At 54.3% G+C, this 14034-nt stretch overlaps 2 long non-coding RNA genes across 3 annotated transcripts; both read right to left on the bottom strand.

The window, feature by feature from the left end:
* Nucleotides 1–2472: 2472 nt before the first annotated feature.
* LOC136304446 (uncharacterized) lies at nucleotides 2473–5104 on the bottom strand. Of its 2 annotated transcripts, none has more exons than XR_010724586.1 (5): nucleotides 4803–5104; nucleotides 4517–4668; nucleotides 3810–4402; nucleotides 2928–2995; nucleotides 2473–2651 (listed from the first exon to the last, which is right to left on the bottom strand). It is a non-coding gene; the product is annotated as an uncharacterized lncRNA (long non-coding RNA). The 2 variants fall into 2 exon arrangements; XR_010724587.1 differs by having other exon boundaries at nucleotides 3810–3945.
* A 7517-nt stretch (nucleotides 5105–12621) lies between these two features.
* LOC136304449 (uncharacterized) lies at nucleotides 12622–13375 on the bottom strand. The gene is made up of 4 exons (XR_010724592.1): nucleotides 13101–13375; nucleotides 12981–13022; nucleotides 12751–12890; nucleotides 12622–12642 (listed from the first exon to the last, which is right to left on the bottom strand). It is a non-coding gene; the product is annotated as an uncharacterized lncRNA (long non-coding RNA).
* Nucleotides 13376–14034: the final 659 nt, after the last annotated feature.

Genomic DNA, 14034 nt, shown 5'->3' with positions numbered 1-14034 from the left:
AAACGGGGGGGGGTCACGGGCTGGAACCCCCCAGTGCCCCCCAAACCACCCCCAGGGCCCCCCCGACCTCCAGGAGCCCGCAAAACCCTCCTCAGGTTCCTTTGATGCCTCAAATGGGCCGCCCAAACCTCCCGAAGCCCCCCCAAAAACACCCACAGCAGCCCCTTGAGACTCCCCGCAGACCCCCCAAAACCCCCCAAACCCCTCCAGGACAACTCGGGACCCCCAGGACCCCCCAAAATCCGCCCCCCCCTCCCCCTGAGGCCTCATTTGACCCGCTCCACGTTGCGGACAGGCACCAGCTGATCAAGCCACAAGCACCAGCACCTGCGGGACTGGGATGGACTGGGAGCACTGGGAGGGTGATCAGAGAGAACTGGGATGGATGGGGAGTGGACTGGGACGAACTGGCAGGCGTGTGGGGGTCGATGGTGGGCACACGGTGCCTTACTGGTCTGTACTGGGATGGGTCTAATGGCCCCAGGGGAGGGGGTGTGGCCACACTGGTCCAGACTGGGAGGGGTGTCACCATGGCGCCGGAGGCGGAGTCGAGGATACGAGCGAGGCAGGGACACCTAGGGGACAGCCAGGGCACCTCCAGGGACACCTAAGGGACAGCCAGGGCACCCCAGGGACAACTACGGGACAGCCAGGGCACCCCTAGGGACACCTAAAGGAAAGCCTGGATACCCCAGGGACAGCCAGGGCACCCCAGAGGCAGCCACGGCACCCCACAGATAGCCAGGGAACCCCCAGGGACACCTAAGGGACAGCCAGGGCACCCCCAGGGACACCAAAGGGACAGCCAGGGCAGCCCTGGGACACCTATAGGAAAGCCTGGGCACCCCAGGGACACCAGGGAACCCCAGGGACACCTAGGGGACAGCCAGGGCCCCCTCAGGGACAGCCAGGGCCCCCCAAGGGACAGCCAGGGCACCTCCAGGGACACCAAAGGGACAGCCAGGGCACCCCTACGGACACCTAAAGGAAAGCCTGGGTACCCCAGGGACAGCCAGGGCACCCCAGGGATACCCAGGGCACCGCCAGGGACAGGTAGGGGACAGCCAGGGCACCCACAGGGACAGCCAGGGCACCCCCAGGGACACCTAGGGGACAGCCAGGACACCCCAAGAGACACCTAGGGGACAGGCAGGGCACCCCCAGGGACACCTAGGGGACAGCAAGGCACCCCAGGGACACCCTGGGCACCCCCAGGGACACATAAGGGACAGCCAGGGCACCCCAAGGAGAGCCAGGGCACCCCCAGGGACATCTAAGGGACAGCCAGGGCACCCCCAGGGACACCTAGAGGACAGCTAGGGCACCCCAGGGACAGCCAGGGCCCCCCCAGGCATAGCCAGGGCATCTCCGGGGACACCTAGGGGACAGCCAGGGCACCCCAGGGACACCCAGGGCACCCCCAGGGACACCAAGGGGACAGCCAGGGCACCTCCAGGGACACCTATGGGACAGCCAGGGCACCCCCAGGGACCCCTAGGGGACAGCCTGGGCACCCCCAGGGACAGCCGGGGCACCCCTAGAGCACCCCAGGGACACCCAGGGCACCCCCAGGGACACGTAGGGGACAGCCAGGGCACCCCAGGGACACCCAGGGCACCCCCAGGGACAGCTAGGGGACAGCCAGGGCCCTCTCAGGGACACCAGGGTACCCCCAGGGCCCCCTAGGGACAGACAAGGCACCCCTAGGGACACCTATGGGACAGCCAGGGACCCCCAGGGACAGCCAGGGCACCCCCAGGGACACCTAGGGGACAGCCAGGGCACCCCAGGGACGCCTTGGGGACAGCAAGGCACCCCAAGGACACCTAGGGGACAGCCAGGGCCCCCCAGGGACACCTAGGAAGACAGCCAGGGCCCCCCCAGGGACACCTAGAGGACAGCCAGGTCACCCGCAGGCACGCCTTGGGGAATGCCAGGGACATCTAGGGGACAGTCAGGGCACCCCGAGAACAGCCAGGGCCCCCACAGGGACACCTAGGGGACAGTCAGGGCACCCCCAGGGACACCTAAAAGACAGCCACGGCAGCCCTGGGACACCTAGGGGACAGCCAGGGCACCCCCAGGGACACCTAAGAGACAGCCAGGGCACCCCAGGGACAACTAGGGGACAGCCAGGGCACCCCCAGGGACACCTAGGGGACAGCCAGGGCATCCCAGGGACAGTCAGGTCCCCCCAAGGGACACCTAGTGGACAGCCCGTGGACCCCAAGGGACACCTAGGGGACAGCCAGGGCACTCCAGGGACACCTAGGGGACAGCCAGGGCAACCCCAGGGACAGCCAGAGCACCCCAGGGACACCTAGGGGACAGCCAGGGCGCCCCCAGGCCCACCTAGGGGAAAGCCAGGGCACCCAGAGCTCCAAGTGCTCTCCAAGGCAGGCTCAAAACCCTTACCAACGATTGGCTTTAATAAAGCAACTCACACAAAGTCACCAGCACCACACGGTTGGTCTGTAACGGCTGCAACAAAATATGCCCTCCTGGAAGCAGTTCAGCACTTACTGATCACTTCTTTGTTTTGGCACTTCCCAGCCAGGGCCTGCGGGGCCTCCTGCAGATGCAGGTCTTCGCTGACAAGGCTCCACTTGTGCAGCAGCAGCAGGATTAGGGGCAGGAGCAGGAGCAGCTCCCTGAAATTTTAGAAAATATTAGAAAAATACAGGCAAAAATCTCACCTCTGTCCTCCCCTAAGAACATCCCTAGGACATCATCCCAGTTTTTCCCAGCTAGGAGCTGCAAGGAATTCAGGCAGGGGAATTGACATCAGGGAACAGCTTTGTAAAGTCAAAGGCAGAAAGAGAAGATCCACCAGCAAAGGGCAGGAAAGGGGAAAGGTTTCTGAAAACATTTCTGCAGTCTAATTAATAATTATTTCTGCTTCCCCAGCGAGAAGAACACAAACTCACAGCCATTCAGGCCTGACAGTCCCCTGCAGCCAGAGCTCAGCACACATCCACAGAAGCAAGTCCAGCATCTGAAAGAAAAAAAAAAAAAAAAAAAACAACAAAAAAACACAATCAAACCAGAAGGAAAAGGTGATTTCTTTGGCTTCAAAGTTATTTCAAGTTCTTAAAGCCCAACACAGCTGATAGGAGAAACAGAGTCAGGGCTCCTGGCAGACAGAGGGTGTTTTCCCCCCCAGGGGACTGCAGAGGAATTGTCTGGGACTTGGACTGTCCCTCGGGGTGACACCAGTTGCTGTGACTTTTATCATTCCATATGTTTGACTCCCAAAACTTCCCAGCCCAGGGGCTTGAGCTGACAGGGCAGCACAAAGATTGTTCTCTGTGTGGTGCCCAGATTTGGGGTTCACTGTCACCTTTGCTAGTTTAGATGAATTATACCCACGGCCCCGAATTCCCTGCTCAGTTCCTGCTGCAATAACCTCACAGTGCCTCACAGAGCATGGATATTCCCACGCAGAGCTGCTGCTTGAATGCCAGATGTGTCAGGAACTAGCAGAGCTTCCAAGGAAGCTCAGCAGGATGGGGACAGGATAGGTTTCTATTCCATAGATTTGGTTAATTCTAACCCTCATCCCCTGGGGGTCACCTGTCAGATTTCCCTGGAATTCAGCCACCCCCTGAGCTCGGGCTCCAGGTGATGTTTCAGAGCAGGAGAAGGCACTGGCCGGCCTGTGCTGAGGCAGCCCCTGTGCCCTCGGGAGGACACAGCTCCCTGCAGGAGCTCAGCTCCTTTCCGAGCCCCAGCAGTGGCCTCTGCAAGTGCCTTTCCCTCAGGCAAGGGATGCCCATCCCTGCCTTCAGCACACCTCCAGTGGGACCCACCTGCAAAAGCTTTCCATCACTGCTGCACTCCGGCTGGCTCCCTGGAAAAGTCCAGACTTCATCCAAACGAAACTCCATCCCACTCAAACCTTTGATTTTGAGGCATCTCCGAGGGCCGTTGCTCTGGATTTAATTTCTGTGAGGGAGGAGCACCTTGGCTTTAATGCTGCCGATGGGTGATGTCCTCAGGCTGAAAGGGAGGGGATTTAGGGTGGCCAGGACATCCCTGGCAACTGTGTGGGAGCTCCGGGAGGTGGGAATTGCTGTCTGAGCCCCTCTGCAGACAGCCCGAGCCGCCGTTCCCGGGCAATGCCAGCTGTTCCCTGGGGAGCTCTTGGGCTGTGGGTGCCTCTGTCCGGGCTGCAGCATCTCCCCGTGCCCGGTGGGAGCAGCCCCTGGCCGAGGAGCCGCGGCAGCCCCGGGGCCGTGTCCGTGCCAGCCCCGAGCCCGGCCCCGGGCCCTGCGTTTGGCCGCCGCTGCCACGGGCGGGGCCCCGCAGGCACAGCTCCTCCCCTGCACATCATCCCAGGGCTGCTGGCCCCGCTGGGGCTGCCGGCCTCCTTCCTCCCTGCGCCTCCGGGCACCCGGGACACCTGCAGGAAACACCGAGGGACACTGCAGGCGGCACGGGGGGGCACCGAGGCCTCCGGCCAGAAAAGCAGCCCCGGCCTCAGCAGCTGCCATCAGTTTGGCCCGGCAACACTCACCTGCAGGAAACGCCCCTGTGCGGGTGGGACCGGCCCTGCCTCTCTCCAGAACTTTGGCCGTGGAAGAAGGGAAGCCTCAGGACTTGTCCTGCTCCTTTCCGCCCAGAAAGAGACTTTGTGTAAGTACTTTTACGGCAGCTGTTGAGTAAATCCTGGAAAGGACAGGAAATCAGCGTCACTGGAAGAGCTTTGTGCTGTCGTGACCTGCCAGCCACTTCTGCCCTCGAGCCATTCCAGGGGCTGCTGTGTGAAGCAGCTTTGGCAGAGAAGGCGGCACTGCACTTACCTTAGTGGGGCCAAGCGTTGCCATCCTATGGAGGTCCATCCCCATAATGCAGAGATTGGTTCAGCTGCTTGGAGCAGAGTCCGGGTAATGCCAAGGTGCTGAGTTCGATTCTCAAACGGTCCGTCTGCTTGAGAGTCAGATTTTAGGATCCCTCTCAGGCTCAGTATATCCTGTGACCTGGAAATAAGAGGAAAATTCTCGGCTGAGTTTTAATAAAACAGCTTTTGCCATTGCAGGGTGTGAGCTGCACTCGGTGATTTTCGGCCGCGATGAGCCCCACGAGCATTCCGCCCTTCCTTGCCGCCATCTTGGTTGCGTCTGAGGCCACTTCCGGTCCCGCCGGCATCTTTTTTGCGGCACCGCTAAGGCCCCCGGCAGGTGTTTACACAGACGCCTGACTAAATCCACGAATCCGAACCCGGAGGCGGCGCGGATGAGCACATGGCCGGTGTCTACACACCTGGAAACGCCGCGGAAAATTGCGCCCGGGCGGCGCTGTAGTCGGGGTTTTTGTGCAGGCATCTGCGTAAACGCCTACAGGGTCCTTATTTTTTCCCGCCCTTTTGGCCGCCCTTTTTGGAAGGTCGGGCGCCTCGCGCCTCGGCGCCATTTTGTGAGGGGCGACGCGTGACTTCCGCTTTTCCTTGCCGCCATCTTGGTTGCTCCTGAGGCCACTTCCGTCCCGGCCGCCATGTTCTTTGTGGCTCGGCATAGGCCTCCGCCAGGTGTTTACACAGACGCCTGACTAAATCCACGAATCCGAACGCAAGCGCGTCGCGACTGAGCACACGGCCCGTGTCCCCACACCTGGAAACGCCGCGGAAAATTGCCCCCGGGCGGCGCCGTAGTCGGGGTTTTGTGCAGGCAGCTGCATAAACACCTATAGGGTCCTTATTTTTCCCGCCCTTTTGGCCGCCCTTTTTAGAAGGTCAGGCGCCTCGCGTCTCGCCGCCATCTTGGTAGTGGAACCCACTAAAATGCCCCCTCGGCCGCTCACACAAGCGCCTGACTCAATGGACTGCCGCCCGCGGCGCCGCTGCGCCCCCATCCCGTGTCCGCACACCCGCAGGCGCCGCGGAAAATCGCGCCCGGACGGCTCCGGGGTCCGGGTGGCGCGCGCAGGCAGCCGGCTGCCACGCGCCCGGGCTCCTTGCCTTTTTCCCTCCCTTTCGGCCCCGAGCTGCGGGCGGGCGGGCGGCAGCGCCGCCCCCGAGCTCACAATGCGGGGCTGCCACGCGCGTCGGGGACGGGCGGGGGGGGACAGCTGCACTACCGCTCTTTGCCCACAGGGTGGCAGCACTGCCGCACGGCTCCGGCGGGACGGTCATGGGGGACAGCTGCACTACCGCTCTTTGCCCACAGGGTGGCAGCATTGCCGCACAGATCAGGCGGGACGGGCGGGAGGGACAGCTGCACTACCGCTGTTTGCCCACACGATGGCAGCATTGCCGCACAGATCAGGCGGGACGGGCGGGAGGGACCGCTGCACTACCGCTGTTTGCCCACACGGTGGCAGCATTGCCGCACAGATCGGGCGGGCCGGGCGGGGGGGAAGCTGCACTACCGCTCTCTGCCCACAGGGTGGCAGCACTGCCGCGCGGCGGCGCGGAGCGGAGCCATAAACGAACGTGCCCAGGAATGCCCTTCCGAACAGCCTCCGGAATAAATGGCCCAAAAGACCCCCGAGCACACCTGCGAGAACCCTGCCAGCAACCAGACCGAAACAAAAAAGCCTTTCGTTCAGGCTCTATTTCAATATTTTTTATCTTTGTGATTCTGATATTTACATTAATCATTACAATTCAGCTTTTATATTATGTACATTATACATCATGTATTATGTTTATTATACTATTATATTTATTATATATATTAAGTATAGAAAGTTATATATAAAATAATTTATTATTTATTATGTAATGTTATAAATAATAATACATTTCATTGAAATATCATGATTATGTACATTATAGATGTTTATATTATGTATATTATATATATTTATAAAACGTGTAGTATGTAATAATATATTGTGTATTTATTATTTATATTATTTTTCATATCCTATACTTTTTGTTATTTTTCTTTTTCATTATTTTTTAATTCGTTTGTTTATATTTTAAACGATATTTTACACTAGATGAATTCATTAACCTAACACATCAGAAACACAATTAATTTGAATTAAATGAGCCTGGTTTTCTAAGGGGTAAAGTTTTAATCTTTATTCAAATAATATGGGCATGTTTTCTCTTTCTCTATGGTTTTTTTTTGGTGGGTTGCGGGGGAGTTTAGTTTGTGGGTTTTCTTTTTTTGTTCGCTTTGTTTTGGAGTTCTTTGCTAATAAACAAGCAGGGTCGGAGAGTTCAAAATAAAACGTCTACTTTGTTTTTATTGCCCCCTCTGAAATACGCCTCGACAGCCTGGACAGCAGGCTGCTTCTGGTAACACTGTGCACGGGTAGGAGGAGACCTGGTCGGGGCTGGGAAGGAAAAAACGGCACCACGGTGGTCACAGCTTTCTCCCTTCAGGAGTTTTATGGAGCAGAAAATACAGAGCTTTTGCCAACTGCGCTCTCTATGACATCCCGACGTCCAGCGGGCACCGAGGTCATTTCTCATCTTTCTTGCCAACAGCCAAACCCCCAGGCGCCCGGGGGAAGAAAGAGTATGGGGAAAAAAAAAAGGAACAAAGAAAACATGAAAAAATAAACCAAAACTATAGAAAATAATAAATAAAATTAAAATACCAAAAGAAAAAAATTTCAAAGTAACAAAAAAGTGGAAAAAAAAATTTAAACAAAAAATTAAAATAAAAAACTAAAAGTAGTTTTAACAAGTAAATAAATAGCTAAAGAAAAAAATATAAAAATTAAAAAACGGAAGAAAAAGTCTTTGAAAAACCACAAAACGCAACATGAGAAACCACAACAAAAGAGCATAAAAATACAAAAATAACAAGAAATAAAATACAAAATTAAATAAATGCAGCTTTCACCTCCTGCCACTGCCTAAAAAAGCACCATGGCTTTCCTCAATTATGCAGCAATAAGGGAAACAAACCCAGTGCCCCCCAGAACAGAAGGTTTTCTAGACAATTCCCACTTTTGCTTGGAAACAAATTCTATTTTAGTGGGAAGCTCATTTTGGACAAACACCCAAATGTGCCAAGGTAGGAAAGAACCAGCCCCCTGTGTCCAAGGAACAGCAGCTAGGCCTGGATTCAGGTTTTAATGGCATTTATGTAATTAAAAATGCAGTAAATTGAACTTTACAAAGAGATGAATCATGGCAAATAAATACTTCAACGTTTTCTTGGGAATTCACAGAATTTTGTGGAGATGGTGCTGGACAATTCCTGATTTACCAACATTAATTGGGTAAATTTCCTTGGAAATGTGCTCTACAAGGTGCAAAAATTCCAATTAGGATGGAAAATTGGAATAAATAAATATTCCCTTACTAAAATCAGAGAGAAAATCAGAGTTATTCCTTCAAATAAAAGGAAGGAATAACATCTAAATCCAAGCTTGCCTGGAAAACAAGCTCAGGAATTTCTAACATTGAAAACTTCTGCAAGAGTCATGAAGTTGGTGAAAGTTCATGGAATGATGATTTAAAATCTGCTTCCTCTGCTCTAATTTAAAGGGAAGTGGGAATTCAACAGGTCCAGTTACTCCTATCCAACCTTGGACTGGGATAAGGCCTTCCAGTGGCTTCACTTCCTACTGGCTCTCTCCTTTTTGCCCACAACCTGGAAGAGGAAAAGCAACAGGAATAAAGTCTCAAACAGGATGGCCTTGGTCCAGGCAGACTGAAATGCAGCTCCCAGCGAGGGAGGCCAGGCTGTGCCTCGGGGAGCTCCGGGAATCTGGGATTGCCCGTGGGATTCAAGGGCTGGAAAAGCACACCCACCTGCCAGGTTCAGTGCTGGGACCGAGCAAGGCCGGGGCTCGGGGGCAGCAGTCAGAGCTGGGACTGCAGGAGAACACCCCAAACCCGGGTTAAACATCCGGCACGACACGCAGCACGCTCCGGGAGAAACTCGGGTGGGAGAAGCCCCGGGATGCTCCACGTTCCTTGCCCTTGGCAGCTGTGCCAGGGCCTCCATCAGAATGCTGACCTCACCGTGCAGCTCCTACAAAATAGGAGAACTTATGGGAATCGCCCAGCAATCCATGGACTTCCAGTTATTAAGAACCACAGCTGCAGCGAAAGGTGCCCAAACTCTACTGCAAACCAGCAGGTCTGAGGAGACGCAGGGATTTATTCCCGAGGGGACACAAGGATCCCTCAGCCAGCCAGGATTTCTCCCAGGCTCTTCCCACTGCTCTCTGAGGACACAAACAGCAGTTTTTCCCTGGAGTTCCCCTTTCCAACAATGCCAAGACTCATGTTCTCCTCCAACCCCAGGTTCAGGAAGGAAAGTAGGAATATTATCACTGCACAGACTGTCCAGGAGGGTGTGACTGAGGCAGCAGCACCAGCTCCCACTCCACTGCTGCTCTGGATTCCTGAGCAGCTCCTTTCCATCCTGCCCTTCCCAGCACCATTCCCTGGGTGCCATGTCCACAGACACCTTCTCCATGCAGCTTAAAACCCACAGACACCAACAGAAAGGAGATCAAAAATCAATTCACATGCTGCTAGTCAGAGAGAATGGGAGAGGCCTAAAAATCTGCATTTATTTTAGAACACTAGAGCAATTTCTTCATGACCCTGACTATCAGTGATGGGCAGATAAACACCTTCTTTAACTTACTACCTGCAAAAACATCAAGTTTCAAGTTTAGTAAAGATAAAATTTTGCTGCAAAAATAAAAGAGGTGGGATGTTGGTGTTAGTGCTTTAACCTTCGGACATTAGCGGGTATTTGTAAAACAAATTCATTATTGAAGCAGCTAACTTGAAAATAAGGGGGTTTTACAATAAAGTTGACCAAAAAAGAGTCTCAAAATTAAGATATAGGTTGCACAAATATTTAAGAAAAAAAAAGTTGTCTTTCGTGCATATAACCTGCCAGCCTCTCATGTTTTCAGTCCTTACCATTTATTTTTACCAAGGTGATGACTAAAACCTTGTCAAAAGCTCAAAAAAAAAAACAATCCAGGACAAGGCAGGTGTTTTCCCAAGTACCCCCAGTGTGGAGCTGTGTCAGCCACAAGTGTTTGCTCCCTCAGCCCAGCCCGGAGCAGGCTCCAGCTGCTGCCCAGGGGTTACCAAGGGACTCACCTGTTTCAAGCTGTAAATGCAGGTGGCCTGCACTGGAGTGCCAAAAAATGTGAAATATGTGACTCTCACCTTGAATAGCGATCGATCTTCTCAGGGGAGCCCCTCACCCAGACTGGGGGGCTCTGCCACGGATTTCATCCCTCTGCATCTGAAAGAAAGTTGGGACAAAAGTCAGAGTGCTGCAGGATACCTTGACAGCTCCACATATCTTGTGGCAATCTAGGAATACCCTCGACAGCCCTGCTACACTCCACATCACAAATTTCAAGCCCCCAGCACTATTATCCTATTACCCCCACACCCAGACTGAGCAGCAAGGCAGAGCAGCTCCCGGCCAAACACACACCAACACCCGTGACACAGCACAGGACAAACGAGGGGACACAACAGGGACAGAAAACTCTGGCAAGAAGAATGACCCTGAGGGTCCAGAGAACTCGGAATGAGATGACCGAGGTGAGAAGGAAGGTGAGCTGGCCAGGCTCAGAGAACCCTGCAGGAACAAGATGCCATCGGGATGACTTATCCCAAGAAATGCAGAGATGGATGCCCGAGAATCCTACGGTCAGAATCCTCGACCTGTCTTTGCATTCTCACAAGACCTAACCCGCCGAATGGATCAGGGCGGTGCACGGCTGTCAGTACAGCTCAGAACAAGACCTGAAAAGGCATCGGACTGGATGCTTGTGAAGAGAGATGGATTCTGATGAGTGTCCGAGCAGCTGAGACAAAGGCACCTGGCTGAGGAGCACAGAGATCAGAAATGCTAAGACTGATGCCAGAGGTTTTGACAGGCCCCTGAAGGGCTAAGGGAAAAGACAGCACACACAAGACACCCAAGACACAGAGTGCACAACAGACACAACACACACCAGGACTGCTCTGCCCTGCACACCTCGGCACTGTGATCCAGAATGAGACTCTCCCTGGATGAAACCTAAGGGGTCACAGCTTAGACATCCCTGTCTTCAAACCTGACTCAAAAAACCTTGCTAGTGACCCCACACTCTTCTTTCATGCCCTCTACGGCTCTGAGCTCTCCACTTATCTCTCAGATGTCTGGGGAGGTGCATCCACGCCGGGTCCCAAAGAAGGCTGCCTCTCCCTCGGGGAAATTCCTGCTGTGACCAGGCTGGTGTCTCCTCGTCAGCTACAATAAAGAGAACTAAACGTGACCCTGTGCTCTTAGCAGCACATCAGCCAGAAACCAGCAATTCTGCTACTCACAGTCTCCTAAGCTTGCCTGTGTCCTCGGCCCTGTGCTTCAGCTGCGCTCAGAGGCCAACGCCGGCGTCGCAGGGTCTGGTCTAAAAATAAAGACAAAGAACAGAGCTGTAACACTGCCACCATTTACACCTCCCCTGCAAATCAAAACAGTGACCGACCTTCTCAGGGGAGCCCCCTCACCCAGGATGGGGGGCTCTGCCACAGATTTCATCCACCTGCATCTGAAAGAAAGTCAGAACAACAGTCAGAGTGCTGCAGGATACCTTGACAGCTCCACATATCTTGTGGAAATCTAGGAATACCCTCGACAGCCCTGCTACACTCCACATCACAAATTTCAAGCCCCCAGCACTATTATCCTATTACCCCTACACCCAGACTGAGCATCAAGGCAGAGCAGCTCCGGGCCAAACACACACCAACACCCGTGACACAGCACAGGACAAACGAGGGGACACAACAGGGACAGAAAACTCTGGGCAAGAAGAATGACCCTGAGGGTCCAGAGAACTCGGAATGAGATGACCGAGGTGAGACTGAAGGTGAGCTGGCCAGGCTCAGAGAACCCTGCAGGAACAAGATGCCATCGGGATGACTTATCCCAAGAAATGCAGAGATGGATGCCCGAGAATCCTACGGTCAGAATCCTCTACCTGCCTTTGCATTCTCACAAGACCTAACCCGCCGGAATGGATCAGGGCGGTGCACGGCTGTCAGTACAGCTCAGAACAAGACCTGAAAAGGCATCGGACTGGATGCTTGTGAAGAGAGATGGATTCTGATGAGTGTCCGAGCAGCTGAGACAAAGGCACCTGGCTGAGGAGCACAGAGATCAGAAATGCTAAGACTGATGCCAGGGGTTTTGATAGGCCCCTCAAAGGACAAAAGGAAAAGACAAGACACCAAACAGACAGAGTGCACAACAGACAAGTGACACAACACACACCAGGACTGCTCTGCCCGGCACACCTCGGCACTCTGATCCAGAATGAGACTTTCTGTAGCCTAAGCGGTCACTTCTTGGACATCCCTGTCACCAAAAATGACTCAAAAAATCCCTCCCGGTGGCCCCTGATCCCACACCCCGCTTTCAAGCCCTCCCTGGCTCCGAGCCCTCCACTTATCTCTCGGACGTCTAGGGAGGTGAATCCACGCTGGGTGGCAAAGAAGGCCGCCTCTCCCTCAGGGAAATTCCTGCTGTTGCTGGGCTGTTGTCTCCTACACAGCTACAATAAAGAAAACCAAACATCAAAGCATAATCTTGGCAGCCCATCACCCAAAACCCGACAATTCTGCTACTCACTGTCTCCTAAGCTTGCCTGTGTCCTCGGCCCCGTGCTTCAGCTGCGCTCAGAGGCCAACGCCGGCGTCGCAGGGTCTGCCTGGGTAAAGAGCAGACAAGGTGACGTGGCAGCGCTGGAACTTGAGGGGACCATCCCTCCTTCTCCTCCCTGACTCACCTCAACTCCTCGCCCGTTATCCAAGACTACCTGGATGGGGCCTTCACAAGGAGAAGATCAAGGCTCCATCACAGACTCCTGGAACGCTCCCGGAGGGCTCACGGGTGAGGTGACGCGGGTCTGTCGTCCCGTTGGTGAGAGGGGAGCTCGGCCTCCTGCGAGTGGACTCCCTAAAACACACAATAACGGAGGCTTAGAGTTGCACCAGCGAGTGAGGCTTGAACAATAGCAACTGCTTCTGTCCACCCATCGCTGCTCACCTCGCCCACGTCAGCTTGACTGCTGAGATCCGGCTTCACCACCTAAAAATAAAGACAAAGAACAGAGCAGTAACACGGCTACCATTTACACCTCCCCTGCAAACAGAAACAGGGACTGACCTTCTCAGGGCAGCCCTCTCACCCAGACTGGGGGGCTCTGCCACAGATTTCATCCCTCTGCATCTGAAACAGAGTTTGGACAAAAGTCAGAGTGCTGCAGGATACCTTGACAGCTCCGCACATCTTGTGGCAATCTAGGAATACCCTCTACAGTCTAACTACACCCCACATCACAAATTTCAAGCCCCCGGCACTATTACCCTCGTACCCCTACACCCAGACTGAGCATCAAGGCAGAGCAGCTCCCGGCCAAACACACACCAACACCCGTGACACAGCACAGGACAAACGAGGGGACACAACAGGGACAGAAAACTCTGGGCAAGAAGAATGACCCTGAGGGTCCAGAGAACTCGGAATGAGATGACCGAGGTGAGACTGAAGGTGAGCTGGCCAGGCTCAGAGAACCCTGCAGGAACAAGATGCCATCGGGATGACTTATCCCAAGAAATGCAGAGATGGATGCCCGAGAACCCTACGGTCAGAATCCTCGACCTGTCTTTGCATTCTCACAAGACCTAACCCGCCGGAATGGATCAGGGCGGTGCACGGCTGTCAGTACAGCTCAGAACAAGACCTGAAAAGGCATCGGACTGGATGCTTGTGAAGAGAGATGGATTCTGATGAGTGTCCGAGCAGCTGAGACAAAGGCACCTGGCTGAGGAGCACAGAGATCAGAAATGCTAAGACTGATGCCAGAGGTTTTGACAGGCCCCTCAAAGGACGAAAGGAAAAGACAAGACACCCAAAAGACACAAAGTGCACAACAGACACAACACACCCTGGGACTGCTCTGCCCTGCACACCTCAGCACTGTGATCCAGAATGAGACTTTCCCTTATTGTAGCCTAAGGGGTCACATCTGGGACATCCCCATCTCCAAACCCGACTCAAAAAATCCCTCCCGCTGACCCCTGCCCTGGCACCCCGCTTT

The sequence above is a fragment of the Chamaea fasciata genome, unplaced genomic scaffold, assembly GCF_029207755.1.
Source record: "Chamaea fasciata isolate MVZ Bird 193981 ecotype frontalis unplaced genomic scaffold, bChaFas1.0.hap1 SCAF_91, whole genome shotgun sequence".
NCBI classification, from domain to species: Eukaryota; Metazoa; Chordata; class Aves; order Passeriformes; family Sylviidae; genus Chamaea; species Chamaea fasciata.
Note: the sequence above shows the minus strand (reverse complement) of the source record. Positions and strands in the feature narration are given on the sequence as shown.